Source organism: Choloepus didactylus, chromosome 23 (assembly GCF_015220235.1).
Source record: "Choloepus didactylus isolate mChoDid1 chromosome 23, mChoDid1.pri, whole genome shotgun sequence".
In the NCBI taxonomy this organism is placed as follows: domain Eukaryota; kingdom Metazoa; phylum Chordata; class Mammalia; order Pilosa; family Megalonychidae; genus Choloepus; species Choloepus didactylus.
The window spans coordinates 29,301,519-29,316,909 of NC_051329.1; the positions used below are offsets into that span (position 1 = coordinate 29,301,519).

A 15,391-nucleotide genomic window follows, 5' to 3' on the forward strand; every position below is an offset into this window, starting at 1 on the left:
AAGACTGGCACACAAGAAACCATTGAAGTGGACTATAGTTAATAATATAATTATAATAATATTGTTTCATCAACTGTATCAAAGATATCACTTAATGCAAAATGTTAATAGGGAAAACTGCATGTTTGTAGGGGTGGTAGTATATATGGGGACTCTGTACTCTGCATGATTTTTCAGTTGATAACTTCTCTAATTTTAAAAAAATGAGAAAAATCAGTAAATTTTTAAAATTTAAAAAAAGAAAAAACAATTGACAAACAATTCAAGAGAATAGATCCACATATCCTTAATTACGCCAGCCACAAGTGCTTCTAGAGTTGGGAAACATGGAAGTATTTGGGGGAGACTTCCTATGAGCTGCAGGGGCTGGGCAAGCTTCCAAGAGCCAGACCAAGGCAGTTGGCCTGATCCTATAGAGAGATGAGGGACGTGTGAACTAGTGACAGTTCTGGAGATTACCCCGAGTACAGTGTATGGCAACTTAGACCAAGCGGCGAAAGCACGAGGCTTGTGTGGGGAAAATGGCAGTGTTCTTGATCTGGAGAACTCCAAATGTCAGCCAGAACTCCACTGCTTCTTAGCACAGATTTCAAAATGTTTTAAGGGGATAGCCATGGGGAATGGAGGCTACCAAAGAACAGCTCTTGCCTGTGCTCCCTTCTACAGACTGAGCAGCTCCACCTTTACCTACTTCCTGCATTTGAGGTCTGGTGGAAGATTCATTGAAAAAATGGCTTTAGTACTTTAAAAAAGACACATATACATCCCTCTGTCTCCCTTACAAAAAATCTAAGGTCACACTTAATTCTATTGCTTTTTTGTATTTTGGCATGCCATAGGGTCCAGAAATTGAGGGGTACCTTCAAAGTAGCCAAGAAGAGCCTCTAAAAAGGACTTGCAGAAGGACAATGAGTGTTTTAGCATGCTCATTCTGGAGTCAAAAGCCCGGGGGGGTGGATTGGAGAAGAGAGTAACCAGGAGGCTTGTTCAGTAGCACACGGGAAAGATGGTGACGGCTTGAGCTAGATTTTATCCTGTTTGGGTTTGGTTGGAGCTTTTTAGAAAGCTTAAGTCTTTCCGGTTCCAGTCTTGCTGGCTAACAAGAGAGCAGGGTGTTTGAGAACCTGGCTCAGAAGCCAGACTGACCTGAGTTCAGACCCTCACATTGCCACTTGCCAGCTCTGTGACCCTGGGCAAGTCAGTTCATCTCTCTGAGCCTTAGTTTCCTTGGATGTAAAATGCAGATGAAACTCTAATAGTCCTTATCTCACAAGGTTGCCATGAAAACTAAATGAGATAATCCATTTGTGTCCAGCATAAATATTAACTATGTCCTTCCCCAGAAATTGATTTGATTTGTGATTCTCGTGGTAAATAACTATTTATAGGTTTAGTTTAGAGTTTAGTAAATCTTGAAAGTGTATTCTATTTTGTTTTGTTTTGTTTTATTTTATTATAACAGATGACAGTCTCTGGTTCAAATTCCAAATAAATACATCTCTTTTCCTGTCTTCCCATAACTCTTAGGGTAATTTTTTTATGTGTCTCAGGAATATAGGTATAGCTTAGTGTGGAATCTCATGAGTTATGGTTAAAAATGATGGTTGATTAATCCTCCAGTGAAATATTATACTGAGAAAGAGACAAAACTGGTTTGCCTATTTTTTTTCTTGAGATAAAATTTACATACAGTGAAAGGTAGAGATGTTAAGTAACCAGTTTGATGAATTTTCAAATTATATTCCTGGATAATCAGTATCCCAGTCAAGATATGGAAAATTCCCATCAGAAAGTTCTCTCTTGCCTCTTCCAGATAATCCCTACCCCCTAGGTAGCCACTGTTCTAATTTCTGTCACCTTGATTAGTTTTGCATGCTTTTGAACTTCATATAATAGAGTCATACAGTATGTACTCTAGTGTGTCCGGCTTCTTGTAAAGTTCAGCATAGTGTTTTTGATATTCATCCACTGTGTCGCATGTATCCATAGTTCAGTGTTTTAACTGCCGAGTAGTATTCTATTGTGTGAATGTAAGACAATATGTTGATCTGTTTTCATCTATGAGTTGTTTCCTGTTTGAGGCCATAATGAAAAATCTGCTCTGAACATTTGTTTTCATAGACATATCTTTTTCATTTCTCATGGGTAGATAGAGCAAGTATATGTCTTAAAGGTGGTTTATCATTTTACTCTCCCACTGGCAAATATGAGAATTCCAATTCATTCCACTCCCTCACCAACAGCATCAGTATAGCCAGTCTTTAATTTTAGCCATGCTAGTGCCTGTCAAGTGCTGTCTCTTTGTGGCCTTAATTTGCACTTTCCTGTGAGCACCATGTTAAAGCCCAATCAGCCCAGGAACAAAAGCTTATAGTTTGACAAAATCAAATATACTGCAGCGTTGGAGGGAATTCCCAAGAACCATGGAATGCTGCAGTTCCAGAGGGAAGGTCTTTTGTAAGGTCGGGTTCGCACTGAAGGGTTGTGTGCCAAGTCTAAGAGAAGTGGGCATCAGTTTTGGGTTTATTGCTGTTTCAGAGGCGGGATCAGGAGAAACGGAGATGGGGATAAGTGGGGTGCAGTGCTGTCGCGGGTATCCAAATAAAAATGAGAGTAGAGGCGTGTGTGGGGCATCTTTGGCAAAGGACACAGTAATCATGCAGAGGGAGGTCCTGATGGCATTTCACAACTGTGGGTGGCCTTGGGAGAAAGAATGTTTTCTGTTAACCTTGCCCCTGGCTCCATCTGTGTCCGAACCAACTCACGGCAGGGGGAGTCTTTCTCGGCCGTCAGTGCTAACTTTCATTCTTGCAGTCAAGGACAGGTTTTGACTCTTTCAGCCTTTACCATGTGCTTATTGATCATTCGTGTATCTTTTGTAACAAGTCTGTTCAAGTCTTTTCCCCAGTTTTTTTAAAATAGTGTTGTGTGTCTTTTTTACAATCATTAACTTGTAGGAGTTCTTTTCGTGTTCTAGATACAAGTTCTTGGCCAGAGATGCATATTGAAAATATTTTCTTCCAATCTATAGCTTGCCTTTTCATTTTCTTAACAGTAGTTTCTTTAGTGAGAGCAATTGTAGTTGGTTTTGTATAATTAACAGTATTTTTGGTGAGCAGAAGTACAATCCAATTTATAGTCCAAATTATCTTTTTTTTTTTCTTTTATGGTTAGTGATTTGGGGGTCCTCTCTAGGAAATGTTTCTCTACTTCAAGATCTCAAAAGATATTTTCCTACCTATTCTCTGGAAGTGTTATAGTTTTGGCATTTACATCTAGGTCTATGGTCATCTTAAATTATTTTCTGCATATGGTGTAGGGGTCCAGGTTAATTGTTTTCCATATGTTTATCAGGTTTTTCCAGCCCCATTTGTTGAAAAACTTTTCATTCCCCCATTGAATTGCGTGAATATCAGTTGACCATTTAAGTTTACATCTTTTTTTGGACTTTCTCTTCTATTCCATTTTCTATTAGTTTATCCTTTGCCAATACCATGCTATCTTGATTACTATATCTTTGTAGTAAGTCTTGAAATCAGTCCTTCAACTTTATTCTTTTTCAAGATTGTTTTGCTATCTTAGGCCTATGCATATTCCCAGGGAAAATTTTAGAATCAAGTTGTCATTTTCTGTGAAAAGTTATGCTGGGATTTTGTTTGAGATTGCACTGTATCTACATAGATCAATTCAGGGAGAATGGGTATTTTAACAGTATCAAGACTATAATAAATGAACACGTTATGTCTTTCCATTTATTTAAGTGTTCTTTAATTTTTCTCAGCATTGTTTAGTATAAAGGTTGTATATGTATTTTGTTGAATTTATTCCTAGATATTTTGTTTGTTTTTTTATATTATTGTGAATGGAATTGTATTTCACATTTATTTCCAATCATTTGCTCCTAGAATTTAGAAATACAATTGATATCTGTATCCAGTGACCTTACTAGATTCACTTATAAGTTCTCGTAGTTTCTCTGTTTTTTGTAGATCACATTGGGTTTTCTACATAAACAATCATGTCTTTTTAAACTTTATCCTTTCCAATCTATTTTTCCTCCTTATTGCGCTGGTGAAGATCTCCAATACAGAGTTGAACAGAAGTGGTGAGAGGGAACATACTTGCCTTTTCCCCAATCTTAGGGGGGAAAGCAAAAGCATTCAGTAGTTCTCCATTGAGTGGGAAAAAAAGCTGAAGGCTTTTCATGGGCATCCTTTATTAGACTGAGAATATTCCCTTCTATTCTTAGTTTATTGAAAGTTTTTAATATGAATGGGGGCTGAATTTTGCCAAATGCTTTTTCTACATCTGTTGAGAAGATCATATGATTTTTCTTGATTTTCAAATATTAAAACAACCCTGTCTCCCTGAGATTAACCCCACTTTTACACTTATCCTTTTTGCATATTACTTATTTGATCTGCTAATATTTTGTTAAAGGATTTTTGCATTTACTTTCATGAGGGATATTGATCTTGTAATGTTTTTGCCTTATTTCCTGAAAGACTCTGAAAGATTGACATTATTTATTCCTTAAATGTTTGGTGAAATGTATTAGTGAAATCATCTGGGCCTAGACTTCTCTTTATGGGAAAGTTTTTGACTATAGATTTAATTTTGTAAATCGATAGAGAACTGTTCAAGGTGTCTCTTTCTTTTGGGGTCAGTTTTGGCAAGCTCTGTCCTTCAAGGAATCCTCCATTTCACCTAAGTTGTTCAATATATTAGCATGATATTGTCGTTACCCTTTTAATGTCCATAGAATCTTTAATGATAATCACTGTTTCCCTCTTGTAGTAATTTATGTATTCTCTCTTTTTTCTTGATCAGTCTTGCTAGGGATTTATCAGTTCCATTTATCTTTTTTTTTAAATCAACTTTTGGCTTTGCTCATTTTCTCTATTTTTATTTCATTGATTTCAGCTCTTTTATATTTTTGTTTGCTTCATTAGTTTTTATGCATTTTTTTATTGTGAACTTCAACATATATAATATATATAATAGTGATAACTTTCAAAGTACAATTTAACAAGTAGTGAAAGAGAAAATTTCAAAGAATGTTATGGGTTACTGTTCCATAATTTCAGTTATTTCCATTATGTAAAATATAACTTATATACAGAAAGCTGTTAACTTTCAAAGTACAGCTCTACTAGCAGTTATATAGGTAATTTCAAAAAATGTTGTGGGTTACAGTTCCACAGTTTCAGTTCTTTCCTTACTGTGAAATATAGGATATATACAGAAAGGTGAAAACTTTCAAAGCACAATTCAGCAAATAGCTATAGAACAAATTTCAAAGAATGTTATAGGTTACAGTACCACCATTTTAGTTATTTCCTACTAGCTGTTCTAATACCCTAGGGTCTAAAAATACATATATATGTGTGTGTTTATATATATATATTTATGTAAAGTTTCAGTATTCATAATCCTTTTTTAATCCTATCTTGTCTGTTGCTACCCCTTCCTCTCGTTTAATCACTTTCTTGATCTTCAGGGGTGTCTAGGCAGTGACTACCCTGATTTGTTCATATTGCAATGGGGTGTTGACATTATGGGGAAGGGGGTTGATCTGATTGTTGTTCATAAAGAGGCTGTTGCCTCTGGGTTTTAGGACTTGTCTGGCATTGGAACACTCTGGTGGATTTAAGTTTCTGAGAGATGAAACTTACTGAGTGACTCTTTTATAGAATCTCAGATAGGGATCTAGTTATTTCGGGACTACTGTTGGTAAGGGCATGGTATACTGTGGCTATTTGGGGTATCTAGCTCGAGCTTGCCTAAGAGAAACTTCCAGGATAGCCTCTCGACTCTGTTTGAGGTCTCTTAGCCACTGTAACCTTATTTTGTTACCTTTCTTTGAACTCTTTTGGTCAAGTAGGCATTTTCAATCCCTCGCTGCCAGGGCCAGCTCATTCCTGGGAATCATATCCCACGTCACCAGGGAGACTCACTCCCCTGGGAGTCATGTCCCACATGGAGTGGGGGGAGGTTAATAAATTTATTTGCTTAGTTGAGCTTAGAGAGAGAAAGGCCACATCTGAGCAACAAAAGACGTTCTCTGGAGGTGCCTCTTAGGCATAATTATAGGAGGGCTTAGCCTCCCATTTACAGCCCCAAGTTTACAAGGGCAAGCTTTAAGATCGAAGGCCTGATTTATTAAGTAGGGGGTTCCTAATTTCACATAACATACATTCTGTCCCAAGATAAGTGGTCAGTTTCTCACATTATCTTCCCTTAGTTGTACAATCATTATCACTCTTTATTTTAAACAATTATCATAACATAAAACATCCCAGAGCTCTTATCAACCACTAATTATTCATCCCTAGTATTAGTGTAGTGCTGGTAAGATACTCATATTAAATATAGTCTATAATATGTAATGGGTAATTTTTCCATATAGCACTCTGTTAACTCTTTGTACCAGTGTCATACCTTATGTCATGCTAACATTTATGTTTATAGTGCTACTCTGTGGGTTATATGCCTTAAACAACCACTTTCAAACATGTTTATCTTCAATGCAGCACTGATATTTATAATCCCATTAACGAACCTTAATCACCCCTGTACCTTCCCATACCATTAAGTTCACCCCCATTATCCTGTCTGTACATATTAGATTATCATTCCCCCTTCATTAGCTTCTGTTTATCTCTAGGTCCCCTATATTCTACATTTTAAGACACTTATTTTACATTGTTCACAGAGTTCACATTAGTGGTAACATACAGTATCTCTTCTTTTTGTGTCTGGCTTCTTTTACTCAGCATTATGTCTTCATTCATGTTGTCATATGTTTCAAGACCTCATTCCTTCTTACTGCCGCATAGTATTCCATTGTATGTATATACCACATTTTGTTTATCCACTCATCTTTTGAAGGACACTTGGATTGTTTCCATGTCTTGGCAATCATGAACAATGCCACTGTGAACAATGGTGTGCAAATGTCTGTTCATATCACTACTCTCAGATCTTCTGGGTATATACCGAGAAATGAAATTGCTGGATTCTGGGGTAACTCAATATCTAGTTTTCTGAAGAACAGCCAAACTGTCTTCCAGAGTGGCTGTACCATTATGCAGTCCCACCAGCAATGAATAAAAGTTCCAATTTCTCCACAACCTCTCCAGCATTTGTAGTTTCCAGTTTGTTTAATGGCAGCAATTCTTATTGGTGTGAGATGATATCTCATTCATGGTCTTGATTTGCATCTCCCTAATAGCTACTGAATATGAACATTTTTTCATGTGTCTTTTAGCCATTTATATTTCCTCTTTGGAGAAATATCTTTTCATATCTTTTGCCCATTTTATAATTGGGCTGTTTGTACTACTGTATTGAGTTGTAGGATTTCTTTATATATGCAAGATAGCAGTTTCTTTTCAGATACACGATTTCCAAATATTTCCTCCTGTTGAGTTGGCTGCCTCTTCACCTTTTTGACAGTGTCCTTTGAGGTGCAGAAGCTTTTGATTTTGAGGAGTTCCCATTTATCTATTTTTTTCTTTCATTGCTTGTGCCTTGGGTGTAAGGTCTAAGAAGTGACCTCCTATTACTAGGTCTTGAAGATGTTTCCCTACATTCTCTTCTAGGATTTACAGTACTGTCTATTATATTGAAGTCTTTGATCCATTTTGAGTTAATTTTTATGTGTGAGGTAGGGTAGTTAATTTTTATGTGTGAGGTAGGGATCCTCTTTCATTCTTTTGGATATAGATATCCAGTTCTCCCAGCCTCATTGGTTGAAGAGACAATTCTGACCTAGTTCAGTGAATTTGGGGGCCTTATAAAAGATCAGTCGACTGTAGATGTGGGGGTCTATTTCCAAATTCTCGATTCAATTCCATTGATCAATATGTCTATCTTTGTGCCAATACCATGCTGTTTTGATTACTGTGGCTTTACAGTAGGCTTCAAAGCCAGGAAGTATAAATCCTCCCACTTCATTTTTCTTTTTTAGAATGTATTTAGCAATTCAAGGCCTCTTTACCTTCCAAATAAATTTGATAACTAGCTTTTCCAAGTCTACAAAGTAGGTTGTTGGAATTTTGATTGGAATTGCATTGAATCTAGATCAGTTTGGGTAGTGTGCCGGTTTGAATGTATTATGTCCCCCAAAATGCCATTATCTATGATGTCATCTTCTGTGGGCAGGCATATCAGTGTTAATTAGATTGTAATTCTTTGAGTGTTTCCATGGAGATGTGACCCACCCAACTGTGGGTGGTGACTGATTGGATAATTTCCATGGAGGTGTTACCGCACCCATTCAGGGTGGGTCTAAATTAAATCACTGGAGCCATATAAATGAGCAGACAAACAGAAGGAACTCAGTGCAACTGAGATTGACATTTTGAAGAGGAGTTACAGCCAAGAGGGACACTTTGAAGAATGCATGGAAGCTGAGAGAGTAGCTACAGATGAGAGACAGTTTGAAGACAGCTCTTGAAAGCAGACTCTGGCTCTGGAGAAGCTAAGAGAGGACAAACACCCCAAGAGCAACTGAGAGTGACATTTTGAATAGGAACTGCAGCCTAGAGAGGAACGTCCTGGGAGAAAGCCCTTTTGGAAACCAGAACTTGGAGCAGACACCAGCCACGTGCCTTCCCAGCTAACAGAGGTGTTCCAGATGCCATTGGCCATCCTTCAGTGAAGGTACCCGATTGCTGATGTGTTACCTTGGACACTTTATGGCCCTAAGACTGTAACTGTGTAACCAAATAAACCCCCTTTTATAAAAGCCAATCCATCTCTGGTGTTTTGCATTCTGGCAGCGTTAGCAAACTAGAACAGGTAGGATTGACATCTTAATGACATTTTAGCCTTCCTATCCATGAACACAGAATATCTTTCCATCTCTTTAGGTCCCCTTTTATTTCCCTTAGTAAAGTTTTATAATTTTCTGTGAAGAGGTCTTTTACATCCTTAGTTAAGTTTACTCCTAGGTACTTCATTTTTTTAAATTGCTACTGTGAATGGAATTTTTTTCTTGAGTGTCTAATCAGTTATGTCATTTCTAGTGTATAGAAACATTATGACTTCTGCGCATTAATCTTGTATCCTGCCATTTTGCTGAGTTTGTTTATTAGCTCAAGTAGCTGTGTTATTGATTTCTCAGGTTTTCCAAATATATGTTCCTATCATCTGCAAATAATGACAGTTTTACTTCTTCCTTTTCAATTTGAATACCTTTTATTTATTTGTCATGCCAGATTGCTCTGGCTAGAACTTCTAGCAAAATGTTGAATAATAGTGGTGACAGCAGGCATCCTTGTCTCGTTCGCGATCTTAGGGGGATGACTTTCAGTCTCTAATCTTGAGTATCATACTGGCTGTGGGTTTTTCATGTATGCCCTGTATCATATTGAGGAAGTTTCCTTTAATTCTTACCCTTTGATGTGTTTTTATTAAAAAAGATCGCTGAATTTTATTGAATGCTTTTTCTGTATCCATTGAGATTATCATTTGAGTTTTCCCTTTTGATTTGTTAATGTGTTTTATTACATTGATTGATATTCTTATGTTGAACCAACCTTGCATGCCTGGGATGGACCCCACTTGGTCACGGCATGTGATTTTTTTAATGTCTTTGGATTTGATTTGCATGTATTTTGTTGACAATTTTTGCATCTATATGCATTAGGGAGTTTGGCCTGTAGTTTTCCTTTCTTGTAACATCTTTATCTGGTTTTGGTATTATAGTGATGTTGGCTTCATAAAATGAGTTACATAGCACACCATTTTCTTCAATTTTTTTGAAGAATTTGAGCAGGAATGGTGTCAGTTCTTTTCAGAAAGTTTGGCAAAATTCCCCTGTGAAGCCATCTGGTCCTGGGCTTCTATTTGTAAGAAGCTTTTGATGACTGATCAGATGTCTTTAATTGTGATTGGTTTGTTGAGGTCTTATATTTTGTCTCATGTCAGTCTAGGCTATTCATGTGTTTCCAGGAAGTTATCCATTTCCTCTAAATTATCTTGTTTGTTGGTGTACAGTTGATAGTATACTCTTATGACTTTTTTTTTTTATCTTCATTTTATTGAGATATATTCACATACCACGCAGTCATACAAAACAAATCGTACATTCGATTGTTCACAGTACTATTACATAGTTGTACCTTCATCACCTAAATCAATCTATGACACCTTCATTAGCACACACACAAAAATAACAAGAATAATAATTAAAATGAAAAAGAACAATTAAAGTAAAAAAGAACACTGGGTACCTTTGTCTGTTTGTTTGTTTCCTTCCCCTATTTTTCTACTCATCCATCCATAAACTAGACAAAGTGGAGTGTGGTCCTTATGGCTTTCCTAATCCCATTGTCACCCCTCATAAGCTACATTTTTATACAATTGTCTTCGAGATTCATGGGTTCTGGGTTGTAATTTGATAGTTTCAGGGATCCACCACCAGCTACCCCAATTCTTTAGAACCTGAAAAGGGTTGTCTAAAGTGTGCATAAGAGTGCCCACCAGAGTGACCTCTCGGCTCCTTTTGTAATCTCTCTGCCACTGAAGCTTATTTCATTTCCTTTCACATCCCCCTTTTGGTCAAGCAGATGTTCTCCGTCCCACGATGCCAGGTCTACATTCCTCCCCGGGAGTCATATTCCACGTTGCCAGGGAGATTCACTCCCCTGGGTGTCTGATCCCACGTAGGGGGGAGGGCAGTGATTTCACCTTTCAAGTTGGCTTACCTAGAGAGAGAGGGCCACATCTGAGCAACAAAGAGGCATTCAGGAGGAGGCTCTTAGGGACAAATATAGGGAGGCCTAGCCTCTCCTTTGCAGCAACCGTCTTCCCAAGGGTAAAACCTGTGGTAGAGGGCTCAACCCATCAAACCACCAGTCCCCTATGTCTGTGGTCATGTTAGCAACCATTGAGGTGGGGTAGGCCAATACCCCTGCATTCTCCACAGGCTCCTCAAGGGGGCACTACATATTTTTTTCCCTTTTTTTTTTTCCCCCTTTTTTTTCTTTTTTAAATCAACTGTATGAAAAAAAAAATACAATAAAAGAACATTTCAAAGAGACCATAACAAGGGAGTAAGAAAAAGACAACTAACCTAAGATAACTGCTTTACTTCCAACCTGTTCCTACTTTACCCCAAGAAAGTTACCTGATACAACAACATTTCTGTGAACTTGTTCCTACTATATCCATCAGGAATTAACAGACCATAGTCATTCCTGGGCATCCCCAGAACGTTAAATAGCTTATCTGTTCTTGGATTATTGTTCCCCCTTCCTTAATTGCTCTCTATCGCTAGTTCCCCTACATTCTACATTATAAACCATTTGTTTTACATTTTTCAAAGTTCACATTAGTGGTAGCATATAATATTTCTCTTTTAGTGCCTGGCTTATTTCACTCAGCATTATGTCTTCAAGGTTCATCCATGTTGTCATATGTTTCACGAGATCGTTCCTTCTTACTGCCGTGTAGTATTCCATCGTGTGTATATACCACATTTTATTTATCCACTCATCTGTTGAAGGACATTTGGGTTGTTTCCATCTCTTGGCAATTGTGAATAATGCTGCTATGAACATTGGCGTGCAGATATCTGTTCGTGTCACTGCTTTCCGATCTTCCGGGTACATACCGAGAAGTGCAATCACTGGATCGAATGCTAACTCTATATCTAGTTTTCACTGGATCAAATGGTAACTCTATATCTAGTTTTCTAAGGAACTGCCAGACTGACTTCCAGAGTGGCTGAACCATTATACAGTCCCACCAACAATGAATAAGAGTTCAACTTCTCCACATCCTCTCCAGCATTTGTAGTTTCCTGTTTGTTTAATGGCAGCCACTCTAATCGGTGTTAGATGGTATCTCATTGTGGTCTTAATTTGCATCTCTCTAATAGCTAGTGAAGCTGAACATTTTTTCATGTGTTTCTTGGCCATTTGTATTTCCTCTTCAGAGAACTGTCTTTTCATATCTTTTGCCCATTTTATAATTGGGCTGTCTGTACTGTCGTCATTGAGTTGTAGGATTTCTTTATATATGCAAGATATCAGTCTTTTGTCAGATACATGGTTTCCAAAAATTTTTTCCCATTGAGTTGGCTGCCTCTTTACCTTTTTGAGAAATTCCTTTGAGGTACAGAAACTTCTAAGCTTGAGGAGTCCCCATTTATTTATTTTTTCTTTTGTTGCTTGTGCTTTGGTTGTAAAGTCTAGGAAGTGGCCGCCTAATACAAGGTCTTGAAGCTGTTTTCCTACATTATCTTCTAGTTTTATGGTACTTTCTTTTATATTGAGATCTTTCGTCCATTTTGAGTTAATTTTTGTGTAGGGGGTGAGGTAGGGGTCCTCTTTCATTCTTTTGGATATGGATATCCAACTCTCCCAGCCCCATTTGTTGAAAAGACCATTATGACTCAGTTCAGTGACTTTGGGGGCCTTATCAAAGATCAGTCGGCCATAGATCTGAGGGTCTATCTCTGAATTCTCAATTCGATTCCATTGATCTATATGTCTATCTTTGTGCCAGTACCATGCTGTTTTGACAACTGAGGCTTTATAATAAGCTTCAAAGTCAGGGAGTGTAAGTCCTCCCACTTCGTTTTTCTTTTTTAGAGTGTCTAGCAATTTGAGGCATCTTCCCTTTCCAAATAAATTTGATAACTAGCTTTTCCAAGTCTGCAAAGTAGGTTATTGGAATTTTGATTGGGATTGCATTGAATCTGTAGATGAGTTTGTGTAGAATTGATATCTTAATGACATTTAGCCTTCCTATCCATGAACATGGAATATTTTTCCATCTTTTAAGGTCCCCTTCTATTTCTTTTAGTAGAGTTACGTAGTTTTCTTTGTATAGGTCTTTTACATCTTTGGTTAAGTTTATTCCTAGGTACTTGATTTTTTTAGTTGCTATTGAAAATGGTATCTTTTTCTTGAGTGTCTCTTCAGTTTGTTCATTTCTAGCATATAGAAACATTACTGACTTATGTGCATTAATCTTGTATCCCGCTACTTTGCTCTGCAAACAATGACAGTTTTACTTCTTCGTTTCCAATTTGGATGCCTTTTATTTCTTTGTCTTGCCGGATTGCCCTGGCTAGCACTTCCAGCACAATGTTGAATAACAGTGGTGACAGTGGGCATCCTTGTCTTGTTCCTGATCTGAGAGGGAAGGCTTTCAGTCTCTCACCATTGAGTACAATGCTGGCTGTGGGTTTTTCATATATGCTCTTTATCATATTGAGGAAGTTTCCTTCAATTCCTACCTTTTGAAGCGTTTTTATCAAAAACGGATGTTGGATTTTGTCAAATGCTTTTTCAGCATCTATTGAAATGATCATTTGATTTTTCCCTTTCGAGTTTTTAATGTGTTGTAATACATTGATTGATTTTCTTATGTTGAACCATCCTTGCATGCCTGGAATGAACCCCACTTGGTCATGGTGTATGATTTTTTTAATGTGTCTTTGGCTTCGATTTGCAAGTATTTTGTTGAGGATTTCTGCATCTATATTCATTAGGGAGATTGGCCGGTAGTTTTCCTTTTTTGTAGCATCTTTGCCTGGTTTTGGTATTAGATTGATGTTAGCTTCATAAAATGAGTTAGGTAGTGTTCCATTTTCTTCAGTGTTTTGAAAGAGTTTGAGTAAGATTGGTGTCAGTTCTTTCTGGAAAGTTTGGTAGAATTCCCCTGTGATGCCATCTGGCCCTGGGCATTTATTTGTGGGAAGATTTTTGATGACTGATTGGATCTCTTTGCTTGTGATGGGTTGATTGAGGTCTTCTATTTCTTCTCTGGTCAGTCTAGGTTGTTCATATGTTTCCAGGAGATTGTCCATTTCCTCTACATTATCTAGCTTGTTGCCATACAGTTCTTCATAGTATCCTCTTATAATTTTTAAAATTTCTTCAGGATCTGGAGTTATGTCACCTTTTTCATTCATTATTTTGTTTATATGGGTCTTCTCCCTTTTTGATTTTGTCAGTCTAGCTGGGGGCTTGTCAATCTTGTTGATCTTCTCAAAGAACCAACTTTTGGTGATATTTATCCTCTCTATTGTTTTTTTGTTCTCTATGTCATTTATTTCTGCTTTAATCCTTGTTATTTCTTTTCCTCTACTTGGTTTAGGATTGGTTTGCTGTTCATTTTCTAGCTTCTGCAGTTGATCCATCAGTTCTTTGGTTTTGGCTCTTTCTTCCTTTTTAATATATGCATTCAGTGCTATAAATTTCCCCCTCAGCACTGCTTTTGCTGCATCCCATAGGTTTTGGTATGTTGTGTTCTCATTTTCATTCATCTCTATATATTTAGCAATTTCTCTTGCTATTTCTTCTTTAACCCACTGATTGTTTAGGAGTGTGTTGTTTAACCTCCAGGTATTTGTGAATTTTCTAAGTCTCTGATGGTTATTGACTTCTAATTGTATTCCATTGTGGTCAGAGAATGTGCTTTGAATAATTTCAATCTTTTTTAATTTATTGAGGCTTGTTTTATGTCCCAGCATATGATCTATTCTGGAGAAAGTTCTGTGAGCACTAGAGAAGTATGTGTATCCTGGTGATTTGGGATGTAATGTCCTGTATATGTCTGTTAAATTGAATTCATTTATCAGATTGTTTAGGTTTTCAGTTTCCTTACTGGTCTTCTGTCTGGTTGATCTGTCTATAGGAGAGAGTGATGTGTTGAGGTCTCCCGTAATTATTGTGGAAACAACCATTGCTTCCTTTAGTTTTGCCAGTGTTTCTCTCATGTATTTTGTGGCACCTTGATTGGGTGCATAGACATTTACGATTGTTATTTCTTCTTGTTGAATTGCCCCTTTTATTAGTATGTAGTGGCCGTCTTTGTCTCTCAAAACGTCCCTGCATTTAAAGTCTATTTTATCTGAGATTAATATTGCTACACCTGCTTTCTTTTGGCTGTAGCTTGCATGAAATATTTTTTTACATCCTTTCACTTTCAATTTCTTTGTGTCCCTGTGTCTAAGATGAGTCTCTTGTATGCAACATATTGATGGTTCATTTTTTTTGGATCCATTCTGCGAATCTATATCTTTTAATTGGGGAGTTTAATCCATTTACATTCAACGTTATAACCGTGAAGGCATTTCTTGAATCAGCCATCTTATCCTTTGGTTTATGTTTGTCATATATATTTTTCCCCTCTCTCTATTAATATCCTTTATTGTACCCATACCGAATCTCTTTAGTACTGAACCTTTCTCCAAGTCTCTCTGTCCTTTCTTTGTTTCTCTGTCTGTAGGGCTCCCTTTAGTATCTCCAGTAGGGCAGGTCTCTTGTTAGCAAATTCTCTCAGCATTTGTTTGTGAAAAATTTAAGTTCTCCCTCAAATTTGAAGGAGAGCTTTGCTGGATAAAGAATTCTTGGTTGGAAATTTTCTC

General features: G+C 37.2%; 1 protein-coding gene across 4 annotated transcripts in view; it reads left to right on the forward strand.

The window, feature by feature from the left end:
• Positions 1-15,391, forward strand: part of SFI1 (SFI1 centrin binding protein) — a 104,231-nt gene that overhangs the window by 64,635 nt on the left and 24,205 nt on the right. The gene's annotated exons all lie outside the window — the stretch shown is intronic.